This window comes from Ictalurus punctatus, chromosome 3, assembly GCF_001660625.3.
Source record: "Ictalurus punctatus breed USDA103 chromosome 3, Coco_2.0, whole genome shotgun sequence".
Classification (NCBI taxonomy): domain Eukaryota; kingdom Metazoa; phylum Chordata; class Actinopteri; order Siluriformes; family Ictaluridae; genus Ictalurus; species Ictalurus punctatus.
Genome location: NC_030418.2, coordinates 35,745,485 through 35,766,646, shown reverse-complemented (window position 1 = coordinate 35,766,646; position 21,162 = coordinate 35,745,485).

Below are 21,162 nucleotides of genomic sequence, written 5' to 3'. Positions count from 1 at the left end.
TTTTCTTTCCTGCACTCAGACATAAAGCAAAGCTTCCGTCTCGACAATTGTACAGTATAAAACATTTTTACATCAAATACTGTATTTCCTTGAAAACTAGGTCATGACTCGGTTTCTCTCTGTGATATGAAGTAATTAGCATGAGTGCACCATGTACCAGAAAAAAGATCAGGCCTGAGTTTTGTGGGGAAAATGTAGCTGTTGCTAGCCAGCTAACTCAAACTGTGCCATTTTAGCCTATAACCTAGTTAAGACAGCACAGATGTTGCTAGCTAGCTAACTCAAACTGTGCTACTACAGGCTATAACCTCATCAAGATAACACAGACGTTATTATCTTGCTCATTCAAATGGTGGTAATATGACCCGTCACCTAGTCAAGGCACGGTGTATGTTTCTAGCCAGCTAACTCAAACAATGCTAGCAGGACCTATAACTAAGTCAAGATGATATGGATGTTGCTAGCTAGCTAACTGAAACTACATGAATACAGCACGTGGCCTATATCACCTAATTAGAATTGTAGATGACTTTCAGATAATTCTGGAACAGTAAATAATAAATTTCTCCTTTAAAGAAAACAAGAAAGAAATAAACCTAGTTCAGGCAACATGGGTGTTGCTAGCTAGTTAAGTATAAGTATTCTACTAGGGCCTGTAAACTTTATCACCTGTCAAGAGTGTGCAGATGAAATGTAGGATTTTTCTGACCTTCCAATATTCCTTTTAAACGAATAAATAAAATTAATAAATAAACATATTTGAAAAACAGATGTTGCTAGCCAGCTAACCTGACCTATGCTAATATGCTCTATAAGAAGGCACGACTATTGCTAGCTAACTTGAACTATTCGGATATAGCTTGTACAAGATGAAGGCAGCACACTTCTACTGTGCTAATATGGCCATTAACCTAGTTGAGACGTCATCTATTGCTAGCTAGCTAAATTACACTAAATTATGGTTCATATGAAGTAAAAATAACAAGGAACACAGGAAATGTGCTAGTTAACTGTAAGTTCATTATAAGACATCAGGTCTTGCTAGCTAAACCGTGCTCTAAGATATTTTTTGAACATCCATTTGGAGAGTTGGAGTGTGGACACTGAAGTGAGTGTAAGGTCTCATTCATGGTGGTTTCTACCACTTAGCACACACATTTAGCGCGCGCGCACGCACGCACTCACACACACACACACACACACACACACACACACACACTGCTGGTGGTAAAGGTTTACCTTTTTTGGTGAAATTTTTGGGCCAATGTATTGCTAAGTAGTGCACACTGCCGGACGGTAAATGTAATGTAAGCCGTTTTGCTGTTTGCGTGTCAGCTCATGAAGCATGACCTCTCTCACGCACAGCCCCAGAGGATCGTGGGTAATGTTGTGGGCCACAAGTACAGCACAGTGCTCAGGATTATGATTGATGCCGTGCGTGTTATTGAACATGTGAGAGCGGTTAGACCTCCGTGATTTCCTCCTGCTTTTGTTATTCATGCGCAAATGCAGCTCTGCTGCGAGTCATTCACCATTACACACACACACACACACGCGCGGCTTGCCCTAATCACACACGTTCTCATTTGCACGGAGAAATGTCCTTTAAGGAATCTGTGGTATATCCGATTGAAAATAATCACAAGCAGATGACCGCAATCTCCTGACTGCAACAGAATTGAGTGTGTGTGGATTTACACATGCAGTTTAGTGCATGCTGACTTGGAGGCTATAAACTTTTATACCAAATCACTGAATTCTCAAATCTGATCGGTCAGAAATGTTTCGTTTCATTTTACACAAGTTACTGTTTCTCATAGTTATAGCTCATTCATAAGGACTTGCACGGTGGATGTGTGTAATCACTGATATCATGAGGTTTTCTATAAGGAGATGCTTATTTAACATTTATGGAAGGAGTCTCCAGTGTCAGCACTTTGTAACGGTCAGACAAACTGCATGCATTTTTCCATGAAGTCCTAAAAATACAGCCTCCTGGAAACGTAGAGGCCTTACAGAGTCCTGGAAATATAGGATGCTGGAAATATGGAGTACTAATAATATAGGGTACTTCAAATACAGTGTAGTGAAAATACCGGGCACTGGAAACATAGAGTCCGGGAAATATCAAGTCCTGGAAATATAGGGTCATGGAAACATAGGACTCTGCGTATAAAGGGTTGTGGGAACCTTGAATGGTGGTGAAATAGGAATCTGGAAGCATAGCACTCTGCAACCACAAGACCTGAAACCAAGTGACCCTGAGAACATCTGACCTTAAATTATAGAACCCTGGGAAAATAGCACGCTAGGAAGACAGTACCCTCAGATCATAGGACCCTGAAAACAGCACTCTTGTAAATATAGGGCCCTAGGAAAAAAAAAATATATATATATATATATATATATATATATATATATATATATATATATATATTTTAACAAAGCATTACTTTATGGGTCTTATAACAATACAGTGACTAACATAACTAGTTAGCTAACTCGTAGAGAATTAGCTAGCAGGCTAAATAGCGTTGCAGGGTTAGTGAGGAGAGTTTAAAGTGCGCACATTAATATAATAACATTGCCCCTTATTTATCAAGCTGTATACGAATGGAAATCATTTTTTGCCGCCGTGTGTGCGTGTGTGTGTGTGTGTGTGTGTGTGTGTTTTCCCGATGACTGGCAGGGCTGATGAGAATCTGTCCTGGCCTCCAGCAGCGTCCTTGTGTGTGTGTGTGTGTGTGTGTGTGTGTGTGTGTGTGTACGGGTGGGGTGGGGGGGTGTATGTGTGTATTCAGCGCATGATTCTCTCCAAGGTCTCTCTCAGTGGAGGTCACTATGAGGTCACGGATGACATGGACGTGACATCGCAGCTAGTTGCCAAACGACAACCACGTAAAGAACACCTGCCGTAACTCGGCAACACAACCTCGACGGGGAAAATGGGCAGATGTTTCGGAGAGGGGAAAAAACGAGATCCGTCCATCTCCAATCACTTTCTCCTTATACTGTAATCTCATGTTTGCTGTTTGTTCTGTGTTTGTTCTTTATTGCCCTTTCGATTATTATTTCTGCATCTGTATCTTTACTTTGGACCAGCTGACTGATGGAACTAAACACAGAACCCTGAGAACCAGTGCAGGATCTGTTTCAGGTCTCGTTCAGAAATGAAGAGAAATACTGACGATACAATTTTAAACTATTGATATTCCAAACTTTCATTGTTTTGTTTTTTTTGTTGTTGTTGTTGTTGTTTTTTTACAGTTCAATAGTTTTAAAATTGCTATAAACAGGGCTTTATGTTTGTGAATACTAGGAAATGAATCACATTCTTAGACAGTTAAAGTTGTGAGAACACTGCTGCTAGACAACCAGGCAATGCTTTTAAGCTAGTTTATAAGCTCGGATGTAGCTATTAACACTTTTATACAGACTGTAAAGATATAGAACCATCCGGATCACCAACATTTACCTCAGAAGTGTTGGTACAATACTTTAAGAAACATTATACATTTAATTACACTTAGCAGAAATCCTATCAGGTTAGCATTTATTAGCTAGCTACTGAGAAATGTTTTTTTGTTTTTTCTTGTTTTTTTAAATCTGCCCACAATATTTTCTAACAAATTTAAATGAGTGGTTATAGTTCCTAAAATATAAACCAGCTAGTCGGCTAACTGAAACTATCGCTCGGTGATGTGCCTCCTTCTCATATCTGTGTCTGTATCTGTTTAAAACACCGTTATATCCCTAGTTTGTAAAGTAGCAGGAGGATAGCTCCAGCTAGCTAAAAAAAAAAAAGATGCACAGACACAACTAAAAACAAAAGTACGTGTCATCATGTAGTGACGTTGTGTCCAACAACATCGCTGTAATCTCTACAACGACACTGAGGGTAATAGAGCCTTAAAGTCCGTTCCCAGCTCTCAGTGCTCTTTTACTGAGAATTTAAAATGAATTGCTGAATAAGGGTTCAGGACAACAAGTCTGCATATTTCCTCTTCTGCGTGCTTTCTAAAGCGTTGTTGAGTGATCCAAAGCAAACTTGCCACGCTAATGAGGGACGTTCGGCTCATCTGGACAGCATGTCCTCTCCGCCGCTCCAAGTGGGAGTGAATTATGGAGGGATGACAGAATGAGGGAAGGTAATGATCTGTAATGTCCGTGACGACATTTTCGGTCAAAGACTCCTTAATAATCCCATCAAAGACGTGAGCTCCGGGTCACAAAGTACTGTTCGAGTTGTCCTTGTCCTGCTCTGGTCTCGTTTAGACCTAACAAGACTAACCAGAGCCAGAACGAGAGCTGTCACTGCTCATCACATGCTTTTTTGTGACCTCGTCGGACTGGCCGCGTCTGAGAAAGCAGACAGCGTGCGACGAGATAAACACAACTTCACTGGGATTGGTTGCAAATGTGGAAATGCAGGATGAAAGGATGGACTTCAGAGGGTGGTCTCTTCTTCTCAGGTCCTCCTGTCACGTGTAATCGGATCAACGAGTCCGCTTTCCACACTGACACGAGGTTTGGGTTTGTGCTTTAGTTAAAACCCAGATCAGGAACACAATATTGGGATTTTCCAGCCAATAGGATTACAGCCTCATTATACAAACAGATGAATTTATAAATCGTTCACAGGAGCATTTACATGAGAAATGTGGTGTTCTTGACAATCCAGTTGGGGGGGGGGGGGGGGGGGGGGTGATGCCTTTGTATGCTAAATTTAATTCCAGAATTTACTTCCTGAATTTCCATATAAGGAGACGCACTAATGTGAACATCTCTCGATTGGCTTCATATCGTTCTGTATAAGTGTCACTGAGTTACTGTGAGTTTATATACGGGTTACGCTGTCAAGTTTAAATCACTCACTTCCATAAATGTGGACAAATACGACTAGCTGTTCAATCAGGGCTTAAATAATGGCACCCTATAAAAGGAGGAACAGCTGCAATGGCTGAGCCGCATTACTGGAAGATTTAGAGCATACCGTGCTCAGGAGGCGCTTTTTCACTGCCATTTTTCTCATGTTTGTTTCTCCTTGCTGCGAACACACTTGGTATTTACGGCTGATTATCAACATACGTACGAAGTAGTGGTACGAAGAAAATGAGCTACGATTTCATCAACACGACAGGATTTGATTTGTTTCGTTTGGCCTATGTAAAAAATGGACACACTGTTCACTTTACTAAATGAAGCCGAATGAACCGGTTACTACAGTACGTGTGGTGTTATGAATGTTGTAACATAAACGTTTTATCTTTACGTAATCGGTGATCACATTACAGCAGAGCTTAAATCTCTGCACCAAAATGATCCCAATGATAGCTAGTTATTAGCTAGGCCACATTCCAACGTTTTTCCTACTCGATGCTGCACAGGATGAGACAGAATGTCTTTAGTAGACAATAACGAGGAATGTGTGACCAATATGTAAAAGCCCGCTGACTGTGGAAGGCTGTGGTTGCCATGGTTTTAGTCACGTTTGTTTTTAACATGATTTCACATAGTCAAGGAGGAACCTCTGGAAAACTCAAGCCGGTTAGGATTATGATTATGATTAAGCCGTCAAAGTGAGAAAGTTTATGCAATTCAGATACACACACACACACACACACACACACACACACACACACACACATACATGCAGAGGGAAGCCTGTGTGTGTTTTGCATAAAGCACAGTGTTATTGTTACGACTCGAGGCTGCGATGCAAAGCGAAAGCAGACGTGCCGTATGTTTTCAGTTCGACAGTTTGGGAGCTGCGGTCTCACTGAATTACATCTCAAACCTCAGTCAGAGTCCAGAACAACATGTCCTCGTCCTCAAACTGCGTTACGGTTCTGATTAGCCCCGCTCGACACGTGTTTACGACTCCGATACCCGGCTACAAGCTACAAGCTCTGCCTCTGCCGCAGATCCACACACTTACTAGCACACTTCTTAGAGAATAGGAACACTCTTTAAAGGAGGCGTGTCTTTTAGCGTGAATATGTAAATGATAACAGTTCTGAGTGGGCGTGTCTTCAGATGTATATCTGAATATGAATGTGGGTGTGATTTCACTCCATATATGGAACACTTATGGAAGTAAAAAAGAAAAAGGAATGTGCTTGTAGTTTTAAAGAAATTTACAGTAGTTTAGCTTACTAACTAACCTGGAAGACATTATGAGATGTTTAAGTCATATTAAAGATATTACGTCATTAATATTCATAAATCATCAACAGCCTGCAAGTCGCTGGTGTCGACAGAGCAAAGGGGGCGTGGCCAGGTAATGCCTAACTTTATGCAAAGTGATCTAGAGGGATTGACACTGTGTGTGTGTGTGTGTGTGTGTGTGTGTGTATGTGTGTGTGAGACGCTTGTTAACAGGATCCGAGAAAAAAAGATGGAGGGAATTGATCTTGTGTCAGAGATGTGTTCTCCAGAGACACACTCACACTCACTCTCTCTCTCTCTCTCTCTCGCTCTCTCACACACACACACACACACACATCCTTCCTTTGTGTTTCTCTCTGTATGCTCAAAGCCACCATCTTTCCTTTTTTTTGGTCTTTTTCTTGTCCCTCCATTCACCTGTCATCTCATTTCTGATCTCTTTCCTCATCCGTCCATCTTTAATTTCACACTTTCCTTAACCCTCTCTCTCTCTCTCTCTCTCTCTCTCTCTCTTGTCTTTCTCTCTCCCACAAGAGAGATGGAGGAATAGAGGAGAGAATACTGTCAGTCCTGACACTCGCTCACAGCTTCCAGCCATCAAACACACAAGAAAGGTACAGTGATGGGGAAAGAGAAACAAGCAAACTTGAATATGAAAGAAGGAAAGATAAAAACATGTGAATAACAAAGTAAGAAAGGAAAATGTTAAATAAAAAATGAAAGAAAGAACTGATTATTTGGAATATGATTATTTTCCTATAACAGTGTATCCCCATGCGTTTTATTCTTCTTACACCACAGCAACTTACCAACTATTACATTCAGTAATTTATTAACGAGTGCACGTCATACTCTTGTCGTGTCTCCCAGAAACCGCAAAGAAGCGTAAGCTCCTCTGTCCTGTAGATGTTCGAAAACTTCAAACCGCAGCGTTTAACTCCGACCGTCACGGATGTTACACACGTAAATGTCTCCAACGTATCAACAATTCCATGAGATATTTTTGTAATCGGTTTACGCGGCGCGTCCGCCGCACACGTCCCCGTGAATCAGCTGTTACTATAGAAACGATGATAACGTATGATAACGAGCTCGTTAATACAAACCTGTGATTTGCAGCTGCGCTACGGTCAGAGCTGCTGTTATAGAAAATTAATCAACACCTTCTGACCAATCACAATCCAGAACTCGGCAGCAAAAATGCCTGTTGACGATGCCTTGCAGGCTGTCAGAGGAGTTACAGAATAATTATAACATTGTAACACTGTAACAACTATAACAACTGAATAAAACAACTAAAGTCAAGTTTATTATCCCTCTCTCTCTCTCTCTCTCTCTCTCTCTCTCTCTCTCTCTCTCTCTCTGGTTATTACAACGTGCCACTGGAACGTGACCGGAGGCGAACAAGAAGAAGAAGCAGCAGCAGAAGCAGTGGTGGAGTAGACGATCGTTTTCAGGCTGCTCCAATTCACTGTGCTCAGTGGCCCAAAACCCTCGGCACCTTTCCAGAGGAGATAGAGAAGTGAGGATGAATCAAGTTTAATAACACAGGCGTCTAATTGTTCTCTCCGTTCTCGCCCTCCTCCCTCGCTCTCATCCTCTGCCCTGAACTCTAATTACTCTGAGATCTCTCTGCGCTGTCACCCGATATTAAGTTGTTGGAGCGTTGGCGAGGGCTAATCGATAGACGTTAGCTGGTGTGAAGAAGGTGGGGAGGAGGCAGACGCATGGGGAACGAGTCGGGACGGAGCCGAGGCCCAGTTCTTGAAAAGTCTGCAGCTTGTACAGCAACAAAAATACCAGAGCAGAGTTCCCATCTCAAGCTTCAGGGCCTCGTCCCCAGGAGACCTGAGTGCGCTAGGGCATGTGAGAGAGAAAGGTGAAGCCGGTCACCCTAATTACAGAGTCCTGCTCTCCTACACATCAGGCAGCAGTAAAGACAGGCCAATTAGGGCGCGAGGCAGATAAGGGGTGGGGGTGGGGGGGTTTATTTGTATACTAATTAAACCCCTGATGTAACTAGGCTGAGCGGCGAAGCCCGCGGCGAGGTAATTGTGTGCCTGAGAAAAGGTCGCCTTAGGTGCGTTTATCGGAGAAACGCAGCCTTGAGATAGTCGCCCTTAATCTCCTCCGGGTCTCTCCTAATTTGATCGAGCTTTATGAAATTCCTGCTCCTGACAGCGAGGATCATCGTGCGGTGCTCATCGTCTGTTCTGCTCTTACAGCCAGAGGAGGAACAGGCCGATTTCTTCAAGTGGATCTTCAATGCAAATGTGACAGGAAGTGGGTGGAGCTAAAACACATGATGCACCACAGTAAGACTAACTCTGTCTATCAAGACTAACTCTATCAGTGAAACAGTACGTACTAATCAGTATGTGTGTGTATTGCGACTACAATCCTGGACATACTACATCCGCCATGTTGGCACAGTCATGTGACCTTCCACATGATCGTAAACACTGAAATCTTAAAGGGACCGCCAGATTACAGCAACCGCACTAACGGCAAAATGCCCGTCAGGAATGTGGGCGGGGTTAACAGGCTGAGGTAAATGCGTTACTGTTAGTAAATTCTGTTTTGTTGTTTAAACCTTCACCAAGTTAACAGTTTATTCAGGTATTGTTAAACAAATCTTGTTTAACCGAGGTTTCATGCTTAAAAAGAGCCGACGCGCTGTCTTCCGCCATTTTTATATTCTGAGCTCGTCCGCACCAGTCCCGTTGCATTATGGGATTTTTGACTGTCCATCTGTTGCATACTGCAAAATCTCGCCGGAAGCAGTACGCCACCTGGGTATTCCTCACCTACTGTTTCTCGCATACTGAGAAATTGGACATGCTACCCCTCTGGCGTACTGCTTTTCACCTACTGTGTAGTAGAGTAGAACACCATTTCGGACGCAGCCCATTTTCAAAGTTGTAGCTTGCCTCTTGTGTTCGTGGCCTGTCCGGTGTTTCGTTTTGTTTCGTTTTTTTTTCGTTCAGATGTGAAACGGTAAGAGCTACATACAGTACAACGCTAACGCAAATTAAACACACACACACACACACACACATACATCAGTGTGAAAATTGGCTTTCAGATTTACATGCTTTGTGCTAATCAGATTAGATTAGCAAAGTAAGCTAAGTGTACTAGCTCCAAATACAGTGCAGAGACATCAACAATCATTGCTACTTCCTTTAAAGCGTCCTTTTTCTCTAGAATGTCTCTGTACACATTTAAGGAGAGGTCGTGGTGTATGACAGTATAAGATGAAACCACAGTAATACGCTTTCATTTTCTCGCATCAAACTGTAAATAGGAGCTAATTGCAGCTAGGAACTAAAGTTGGGAGTGGAATACTGGAATTCATATCCAGTGTAATAAATGAGGTCCAGTGCTAGTACATTATGATGCTGTTTGTAGACTGATGCTGCTACATCGGTGACTGGTTTCACAGTCGTGTGCTGGTAACGTTAACGCTAACGCTAACTAGCTTTTGTTTTCCTGATGATGTCAGTCCTTGTGTTTTGGGACAAATGCAGCATTACAAAGTCACTGTCTCATACAGCGACGACATTCTGGCTTCTGTCTGCGCTCAGATCTCAGGAGGAGAGATAACAGCCCGTGTGCACCATTACCCGATTCGCTCTGTCTTTAAAAGAGTTCTTTAAAAGATCAACACGGCACTCCAGCACTACTCATCCGTGATTAGAGATTAGTTACACACAGACCCCCTGCAAGGCATCGTCACAGAGCTGAGGAATCAAAGCCGGTGCCCTACTGAGCGCCGCTAAAGCTCCACTTTATCTCTGAGCAGACGAGCTTCAAAAGGACGAGTAATCTGGTCAATTTGACAGCTGACAGCAGGGGTCCTTGTCTCCCGGTCCCCTCACTTCAAATCCACCGAAAATGTTAATGATGTAATCACTAGTGGGGGGAGAAGACGTGCTTTTTAAAATGGGTGTGTGTAGAACAAATGCAGAAGTTTGAGATGGTTTTCATGGAGAAGTGATCTGAGCTAACGACTCCTGATATCTGACGCATACTCGGGGCTTGTTCTGGAGATCAGGGAGGACAATGTGATGCTTTCAAATTCCTGAAAGTCATTCTGCTCTAACACACTAATCATCTCATCAACGCACTCTACCGGTAAATGTTCCAGCAGTTCAAATGCTATAAATCTTCATCCAGGAAGAGATACACTTACTGATTTTGCAGCATGACAGGCATTCCTGTGTCACCGCGGGCCGGAGCTTAAGCTAAATCTGATCAGCCAATCGCAAACTTGATCACGTGACATCATCACTACACCTTACTGTCATCTCTTTGACGCGGTGCTTAGCACAGAATACTGGTGTGATTACATAATAAAATACTAAAATATCATATAACACGAAAAGCTAGCTAGCTACCTACTCAAGCTACTCTGCTAATGATACTTTCATAAGCTGGTCGGCTGGTGCGTGTGCTGTAGCATTACTCCAAAAGGTGGAGCAGAGCCTACTGTCGGTGCTGGGCTTTCTGTTGGAGATTAATCTCCTGGTGGAACTGGCTTCATTTTCAAACAGGGATTTCTGGTTGGATCTCCTTGTTGAGCTAAAGTTTGTGGAGCAGGACTTTCAGGTGGTGCAGGGCTCTCTGGTGGAGCTGGACGTTTTGGTGGAACTGGGCTTTCCGATGAATGTAGGCTTGCTGGTGGAGCAGGACTTTCTGGTGGACCTGGGCTCTCCGGTAGAGCAGGGCTCTCCGGTAGAGCAGGGCTTTCTGGTGGTGCAGGGCTTTCTGGTGGTGCAGGGCTTTCTGGTAGAGCAGGGCTTTCTGGTAGAGCAGGTCTTTCTGGTGGTGCAGGGCTCTCTAGTGGAGCTGGACATTTTGGTGGACCTGGGCTTTCCGATGAATGTAGGCTTGCTGGTGGAGCAGGACTTTCTGCTGGATGTAGGCTTGCTGGTGGAGCAGGACTTTCTGCTGGATGTAGGCTTGCTGGTGGAGCAGGACTTTCTGGTGGAGCTGGACTCTCCAGTAGAGCAGGGATTTCTGGTAGAGCAGAGATTTCCAGTAGAGCAGGGATTTCTGATGTAGCAGGGCTTTCTGATGGAGCTGGGCTCTCCCGTAGAGCAGGGCTTTCTGGTAGAGCAGGGATTTCTGATGTAGCAGGGCTTTCTGGTGGTGCTAGGCCTCCTGGTAGACCTAGGCCTCGTGGTGGAGCTGGGCTTTCTGGTGGAGCTGGGCTTACTTGGGGTGCTGGGCTTTCTTGTGGAGCGAGACCTCTTGGTGGAGCTGGGCTTTCCAGTGAAGATTAATATCCTGGTGGATCTGGACCACCTTTTCAACAGGGCTTTTTAGAGGAGTTGAGTCTCGATCTAGGTCCGCAGGTATAACCTCTCAGGACTACGTGTTTATGCAGTTATAAAAGGCTGGCTTCAGTATTGTGCACTGATCACTCCTCTATTTAATAACCATCTTTGTGTCTTGATACTTTTTGACCTTTCTATAAATGTGAGTTTCACATCTTGCTTTTTATCATTAATCTATATAAAGTGTAACACTGCTGACATTTAAATGTTAGTTTAATTTGGATGTATTTCCATTCGACATTGACTATATATGTATTTCTAGTCGATCTGCACATCTCTAACCCTACTAAATACTTCAGCGTCAGAGTTTAATTAAAGAGAGGCTATAACACAGAATCCGAAATGAAACCCGTTCGCTGTCGAGAGTCGAGAGATGAGCGGCGTTCGCGCAGAAGCAGAATTATTCATCGCATTTTGAGACTATTACAAATATTGTGTTTGACATATTTTCGATGTTACAGAACACATATAATCAAGAGACATTTTCAAACCAGGGTTTCTCTGGTCAATGTGTTTTATTTTTTTAAATCCTCAGAGCTGCTGGACTTCTGTAGCATAACCCCGCCGCAGATCCACCGACGGAGTGTGTTTCTGTCATTAGCGTACACTGAAAATCTTTATTCCCATCTAATATTCAGTCCGTTCTTTATTTGTTAAATATCCAAACACACATTACAGATTTAAAGCTCGCTGGTACATTTTCCCATTTTCCATGCTTCCATTTTTTTTTTACACACACACACACACACACACACATACACACACTCTCTCTCCCTTTCTCTGTCACTCTCTCGCTCTCTCTCTCTCTCTCTCTCTCTCTTCTCTCTCTCACTAATATTACAGAGTGATGCAAGCGATTGCAAGTGAGATGGTCAGCGGGAGAGTTTTATGATCTTACAGAAATAAAAATCATCCAAACATCGACCGGCTATTCCATCGTGTGTGCTACAAAAACGCAGAACATGTCAGCGATGTAATTCTACACAATAAGTGTCATGGAAGCGTAGAGCAGCTCATACTGCGAATGCGTCGGCTGCAAATCGATCAAAGTCCGACGAAACGCCGGTGGTCATTTCACACATCCGACATCGAGCGTGTCAAAAGCTACAAAAGGAGGAGAAGAGGAATGAGATGAGTTTGTCTTGGTTTGTCTAATTTTGCTGCTGTAGTTTGTGTGTGTGTGTGTGTGTGTGTGTGTGTGTGTGTGTGTGTGTGTGTGTGTGTGTGTGTGTGAGGCACATCTCCTGCTGCTTGTGGGCCTCCTGTCAGTATGTGTAATTGATCTGATCATCACTAAAGTTGCTAAATGCTTAATCATGATGTAGCGTTAATAAGGCGTTAATTAAAAACTGTAACGCAAAATCTAAGATTAGACGTGGACGCAGTTAAAATTAGACTCGTCAGCATGTGGGTTTATAGTTGTGGTGGAGCAGGGCCTCTGATGAAGCCAGGCCTCCTGGTTCATCCTGGTGGAGCTGGGCCTCGTGATGGAGCTGATCTTTCTGGTGGAGCTGGACATCATGGTAGAGCTGGACTTTCTTATGGAACTAGGCCTACTTTTGGTGCTGGGTTTTCTGGTGGTGCAGGGTCATCTGATGAAGGAGTTAGGCCTCTTGGTGGAGCCTTCTACAGAGAGAGCAGGGCTTCCAGGTTTAGCTGGGCCTCCTGGTGGACCAGGGCTTTCTTATACAGCTGGACCTTATAATCGAGCAGGACTTTCTGGTGGAGCTGGGTCTCCTGATGGAGCTGGATCTCTTGGTGGAACATGACTTTCTGGTGGAGCTGGGCCTTCTTGTAGAGTTGGGCTTTCTTTTGGAGCTGGTCCTTCTAGTGGAGATGGGCTTTCAGGTGGAGCAGGGTTTCACGTGGAACTGAGCCTCCAGGTGTAACAGGACCTCCTGTTGGAGCCGAGCTTTCTAGTGGAGTTGTTTTTTTTCGGACAATTCCAGCTGAGCTGTAATTTTGGAGTTGTTGAGGAAGGATATCCTAGAGAAGTACCCTCCTGTTGGAGATTAACCTCCGGGTGGAGCTGAGCCCCTAGCGATACTGAGCTGCTGTATGGAGCTACACCTTCTGCTATAATTGGGTATCCTATAGGTACTGGGCCTTTACCTGGAGATGAGGTAGGTTATAGAGGTGGACCACTTACTGTAGCTAGGATTTCTTTTGCAAGTGAGACATCCTGATGGAGATGGGTCTCCTGGTGGAGGTGAGCCATCTAGTGAAACGGTCTCCTGGTGGAGGTGAGCCATCTAGTGAAACGGTCTCCTGGTGGAGGTGAGCCATCTAGTGAAACGGTCTCCTGGTGGAGGTGAGCCATCTAGTGAAACGGTCTCCTGGTGGAGGTGGGCCATCTAGTGAAACAGGGTCTCCTGGTGGAGGTGGGCCATCTAGTGAAACAGGGTCTCCTGGTGGAGGTAGGCCATCTAGTGAAACGGTCTCCTGATGGAGGTGGGCCATCTAGTGAAACGGTCTCCTGATGGAGGTGGGCCATCTAGTGAAACGGTCTCCTGGTGGAGGTGGGCCATCTGGTGGAGGTGGGCTTGATATCCACTGATGATTAATGTGACCACAGAGCTCTCTGTTTCATGCTAATATGGCATGGTTTGTTTCACACAGAATGACAGGAGGATAAAGAGGAAGCAGGCAACCTTTATGACCTCCAAAGTGACTCTTTCACTTATTATTAGTTAGAGGCCTCAGGGGGGAGAGAGAGAGAGAGAGAGAGAGAGAGAGAGAGAGAGAGAGAGAGAGAGAGAGAGAGAACTGCCCACACATATGCTGTCAAGCTCATAGAAAGTGCCAGAGCAGCACAATAAAGCCTAATTAGCACTGAGACCACCAAGAGTCCCTGTGTCATGCACACACACACACATACACACACACACACACACACACACACACACACACACCTCCCACATGTTATCTTCTGGAATATGTATTAAAAGCCCAGCAGTCTGAATACATCACCTATCAAACGGGGTGGTGTGATGAAGCAGAGTTCCCCAGGTGTTTTATTCCCCTCATGCCCCAGCAATTCACCAACAATTACAATCTGTCATTTATTAAAGAGCGACATATAATGCTTTTTATCCATTTATAGTTACATTTCATATTGTATCGTGTCTGTGAAATCGTTTAGTTCCTTTTCTCACTTGCGTTATAGCAGCTATAAACGCTCGTTCCCTCACCAGTCTCTCTCTGTTCTCTCTCTTCAAGTTAATAATAAGACAAGAGAACAAAACGCAGCTCGTCGTGTTACCATGGAAACCGCAAAGAAGTGTAAACTCCTCTGTCCTGAAGACAAGTCACAGCTTTACCTCTGACTTACAGCACATTTCTCTTTACAACAACGCAGAGAATTTTTAAAAAGCCGTTTACGTGGAGCGTCCGCCGTACACGTCGCTGTGAACGAGAGCTTTAATATAAACCTGCGCTACTGTCCGGGCTGCTGTTCTAGAGAATTAATCAACACCTTCTGACCAATCACGGTCCAGAACTCAGCAGCGCTGGTGTGTATTTACACACTCCAGTTCGTCCCTCCAAGCTGTTCGGTACAATTCCACCGTCCTTTAGGAGGTGGGGCCTAAGGACGTGTGGCCTGTGTATGTGTGTGTGTGTGGGGGTGACGTTTATTCGTGTAAACCACATCAGGACGTATGTGTGACATCACATGGGGTTTTGGGTGACATTTACGCCATTAGCTCCTAAAACACCAAACGCTGATGTTGCTGAACTATTCCTTTAAGCTAGGGTAATGTTTATTATAAAGTGTGGGGGTTGAGAGGAGTTGTGTGTGTGTGTGTGTGTGTGTGTGTGTGTGTGTTACATTCTCACAATAAGCCCCAGCATCATGCTTCCTAATGCCCAGAAACAAGCCTCTGTAATTTAGGACGCATTTCAGAGCAATTAAATTTTTACGGGCCACAATTACTTATTTTCCCGCCGGGTCCTGCCACGATCCTCCGCTTCCCCTCCACGAGGAGACGTTTTTACGGCCGTGATGCGTGCGTCCCGCCTCAAGGCCGACCGTTATTAATTGTGGCCAAAGTTGATAAATAAAATCGCCCGCGCTCTTAACGCTAATTAGCACTTGAGACGGAATTTACGATTTCATAAGCGGCGTATTTCTCGGCGGCATTCGGACGCTGATGTGTTTGTCGGCGGCGTGATCTGTCTGTGGGGACGAGCCGCAGCAGAGCTAGTAAATAGTGCGAGTGCTTAGTGGCTACTGGGGGATCTGCTGTGTGGTTTCCAGGTGATTTACAGATGCACTTGCTTATACACACACACACACACACACACACACTCACACACTCACACACTCGTACACTCTGGACAAAGGATGGTTCTTACACTGATATTGCTAATTCAAGTTATTAGCTATATTTGAACACAGAATCCATTCATTTAAGAAAAGCTTTGTGTAAAAAAAAACAAACCCCGTAGAGAAACACTTATAGAAATACACACACCTTCAAAACTTTTTAAAGAGATGGGTTTTTATTTTTCCACATATTCTCAATAGTGTTTATCAGCCATCATGTGGAATTATACACTGAGAATACGTACATCTATACAAATAAAACGCAGAAAATATCCGTGTTAGTTTCATTTTAGTCTTTCGGTTATTGTTAGGGTTTTTATTTCTGTCTAGTCTAGTTTTGAAACACTGAGACATTTTTAGACAAACCCCAACCCCCCCCCCCCCCCCCCCCCCCCCCTTCCCCTCGCCCCAAAAGAAATGTATCCATTTCCCATGTTTTACAGCGCTGTGCGTAAATATCCCCACATTTGGTAGTATTAATATTAATATTAATAATTGATAGTATTGGAACTAAAACTGAAACAGATTTGGGATTTTATGTTATAAATCTACACAAAATAACCCGCGATACTGAAACGGAGGGAAAAAAATGCTGATCGATACTGTTTGCGAAATTGTTTACAAATTTAAAAAAAAAAAAAAAAAAAAAAAAACCATCAAATCTGTGATTGTAGAAGTATTCACGTCCCCATCGGTGCAGAATCCCAAATTGGGTCGGGTGGCCTCAGAAGACACAATAAAAACGTCACGCGATAACGGTGTAAATACACGTGATCAAAAACGAGTCCGGGACAAAGTTCTGTAAAAATATCAATCAGGGTTTGGATGTTAAAAAATAAATCGCATGAACTGTGAACATCCAACAAAGTGATTTTAAATCTGTTTGTTTTATTTTTTACATGGAAAGACTCTGTTTGAAATCCTGCTTGAAGTTTGCGGAAGCGTTAGTGTTGGAGCATTGGGACAGGTGTGGAGGAACTCTTCGTGTCTGAAACGTCCGCGCGGGATCTGCGCAGTGAAGCAGTGACGTGAAGCATGGTGCTGGTAGCGTCGGGGTGAGCATTATTCTCATGAGCGCACTTATTTATCACACCGTACTGACCTAATAAAAGTCAATTTCCTTCAGTGTATCCTGTCGAGTGTCATCAGGTGAGCTAGCTCTAGCTAGCTAGTAAGATATTATATTATATCTCTCTAATTATATCTTCTCTAATTCCAGACTGCTGGGACTACGGCTGCTCCTAACACCATACAGACTTCATATAAATCCAGAATGAACTTTTTCACACTATCTGTTGTGACCCAGATGAGGACGGGTTCCTTCTGAGTCGGGTTCCTCTCAAGGTTTCTTCCTCTTAAAACATCTTAGGGAGTTTTTCCTCGCCACCGTCGCCACTCAGTGTCTTGCTCAGTTGGGATAAATTCACACCTTTAATATCTGTACACCGTGTTGATATTTCTGTAAAGTTGCTTTGAGACGATGTCTATTGTAAAAAGCGCTATACAAATAAAATTGAGTTGAATTGAACTGAATTATTAGCCTAATAAGAGAGACGCTACTTGTGAAAAAGCCGTTTTTAGCGTCTCTCGTAACATCACTGTGGTGAATCACGCACACAAACAGAATGCCATTACAAGCTGATTTAAAAGGAAAGCGCTGATATATATATATATATATATATATATATATATATACAACGCCGTCGTGTTTAGACGTGTATTTCTTTGCATAGAATTGTTTTTAAAACGTGTTTGTTTGTTTGTTTGTTTGTTTGTTTTTCAGTCGAGGAGAAGTCGGCGTCAGAGAAACAGAAAGAAAAATATGTGAAGGGTTTATTTTCCGCAAACTATATTTAACTTTTTCTGAGAGACAAAGAGAGAAAAAAAAGAGTTGGCACATTTTTCACTCCTTTGTCCTTTAGCTTTCATGCTGAGCAGATCCACACACACACACACACACACACACACAGAGGAAAATGATTGGCCACTGCAGCTACCGGCTCTGTCCATCACACTATTGATCCGAGTCTCCACATCAAGCGAGCCGCAGGGCACAGCAGAGCATTGTGGGATTGCGTTAAAGAAGAGCCGAGACCGGAGCCGCGGGCGACGCTGAAAACACTTCAATGCTGACACCTAACACACACTGCTTTAATACACACTGCTTCAACACACACTGTTTTCATGACTAACTCCAGTGGCGTGTTTTTTTTTTTTCCTGCTGTTGTTCCTCTGTGTTTAAACACCATGACGTAATCACTGAGGAGTTAAACACACAAACACACTCAGGGTTCTTTATTTCCCAGTAGAAGCTGGTCAGAGGTGTGTGTGTGAGTGTGTGTGTGTGTGTGTGTGAGTGTGTGTGTGTGTGTGTGTGTGTGCGTGTGTGTGTGTGATTAAACCAGCATGTGCTGTAATTCTCCTGCTTTAATCATGACACCACTTTTTTAATCAAACTGTAAAAGTGTTTGAAAATGAATTAGTATTTTTTTCTGTTGTATATTTAATATATTTATATTTTTTATATTTTATATATGTTTAAAAATGACAGCTTACAGTCCTGAAGTTGACGTTGAGATGAAACATCAGACATAAAACCCTAATGACGTAAGAGCATCTAATCTGAGGTTAGACTTCTTTTTTTTTTTAGGTTTGAATTGAATTTTTTTTTTTTATTTGTTTGTTTGTTTGTTTGTTTATAGATTTTATTATTTTTATTTATTTGGATGTTGAATTTTTAATTATTTGAATTTCTTTAGATTCAATTTTTTTATTCAGTTTTTTTTAGATTTGAATGTAAAAGTGTAATAAATGTAAGAGTTTTTATTTGTTTTTCTTTTCAGGTTTGAACTTGTTGAGATTTTGAGATACTCGCTCTGTCTTTCCTCTTCCTGTTCTTCCTGTTCTTCCTGTTCTTCCTGTTCTTCCTGTTCTTCCTGTTCTTCCTGTTCTTCCTGTTCTTCCTGTTCTTCCTGTTCTTCCTCCTTCTCTTCCTTCTCTTCCTTCTTCCATCTTTCCTAACAGCACTGCTTTTCCCCTCTTCATTTTATTTCCTTTTCTCTTCCCCTCCTTCCTCTTGTTCCCTCTCATTCAAACTCTCTCTTCTTTTCTTTGCTCTTCTCTCTTTTTCTTTTTCTTTTCTCTTCCCTTCTTTACTTCTGATTATTCTGCTTCTCGTCCCGCCATTTATTTCATCTCTTTCAATCTGTCCTACTCTCTTCCCCTCCTCTGTTCTTCCCTTTCTGCTGAACCCTCTCTTCTTTTCTCTTCTCTTTTTTCTTCTTTCTACTCCATTATAATTAATTTGCCTCTCCTCCTCTCCTTCATCTTTGAAGCCCTTTCTTCTTCCATCTGTATCCGTCTGTCTCTCCACTAACTCTAGAACCCTTTCAGCTGCGGGAATCCTTGAAGGTTGTGTTTGGAAGACAGCAACGGACTGTTTCCTTATCAGAAAGGGTTCTGAATCAAACCTTTTAGGACGCGAAGAACCTTTAAATATGTTCTATATAATGTCCATAGTATTCATGTTGCACGTAAACACACACACACACACACACACACACACACACACACACACATTTTCACACTTATTGTTCTCTGCACCGCTGCTTTATTACATCTCTATACCTAATAAAGCGGCAACTCCGTGTGGAACGGCCGCCATTAAAACATAAAAATAAACAAAATGAACCTGAATGATTTGTTCCATCGCTGCTTTATTTGTACAGGGAATAAATCTGCAGAGGCCCAGGTCTCGTTTATAAGAAATTAAACCACGTAAACAATGTGTACATGAGATTAAAAATCAAAATAATCAAAATAATAAATAATCTAACTCCAATAATCCGCTGCGTTACTTACCAGTGTAATAAATACACAATAAAACCTCAGCGTTAATAAACCATCAGCTTTAAATATATTAATATATAACGCAACAAAAAAAAATCAGGTATTAACCGTATTCACCGAGGCTGCAATGGTGAGCCTGTGCAGAAATATTGGCACCCAGCATTCAGCTTCACATATAAAGGGGTAGTGAACTTCTGGATGAAATAAACATTAGTAACAAATTCAGGTCTTCGTTGTTCAGTTCATTCATAGCGTAGAGAAGGACTTCTCAGACCTCTGTGCAGTCAGGGAGCCACAAACCATCCAACCATCTCAGCACCGAAAATACAACACCAGCATTTTAAGATCAGACACAATGTAAGCCTCGAGTAAAGACACTATATCAGCAGAAGGGTGTTAAAACTTAAATCATTTTTTTTAAAATAATCATCTATATAAGTGTCTAAAACTGTTTTATATACATATATATATATATATATATATATATATATATATATATATATATATATATATGTATATAAAAAATAGGAAATATAGGATGCTGGAAATATGGAGTACTAATAATATAGGGTACTTCAAATACAGTGTAGTGAAAATACCGGGCACTGGAAACATAGAGTCCGGGAAATATCAAGTCCTGGAAATATAGGGTCATGGAAACATAGGACTCTGCGTATAAAGGGTTGTGGGAACCTTGAATGGTGGTGAAATAGGAATCTGGAAACATAGCACTCTGCAACCACAAGACCTGAAACCAAGTGACCCTGAGAACATCTGACCTTAAATTATAGAACCCTGGGAAAATAGCACGCTAGGAAGACAGTACCCTCAGATCATAGGACCCTGAAAACAGCACTCTTGTAAATATAGGGCCCTAGGAAAATATATATATATATATATATATATATACATGTTATACATTGCCATGATTTTTTATTATTTATTTATTTATATTTATGTAAGTAAATTAATTATTTAATGTGTATCTATTAGAGACGACACACGGTTGTGTTGATCTGATACCCGGTATATCAGGATCGGACCGATACTGGATTGGAAAAGCTTTCAGAAATTGGATCCCAGGAAACATTGGAATTTGATTTGGAAAAGGATTTTTTTTTTTTTTTAACTGGAAATGTTTATATATAAAGAGACTACTTTGGTTTGGATTGATTTTATATATATCTATATATATACTTTATATATTCTATTCTATTCATAACATTCACAATGTCAGTGATTTTTGTAGGTAAGAGTTTAAAGAATGTCTATAAAAGATTAATGAAATAAATAAACCAATCAAGATTTTAAAGCTAGTTTCTGTGGAACATTACGAGGTGAGTATCAGTTTCAGCGGAATCTCACGGTTTCGGTATCCGTATCAGCTGATAAAAGTAAAAAAGTGATGTGTTTTTATTTACACTCACAGTGCAGCGCAAACGTTTTCGGCATGCTATTTTGTTTAGTACAAACGTC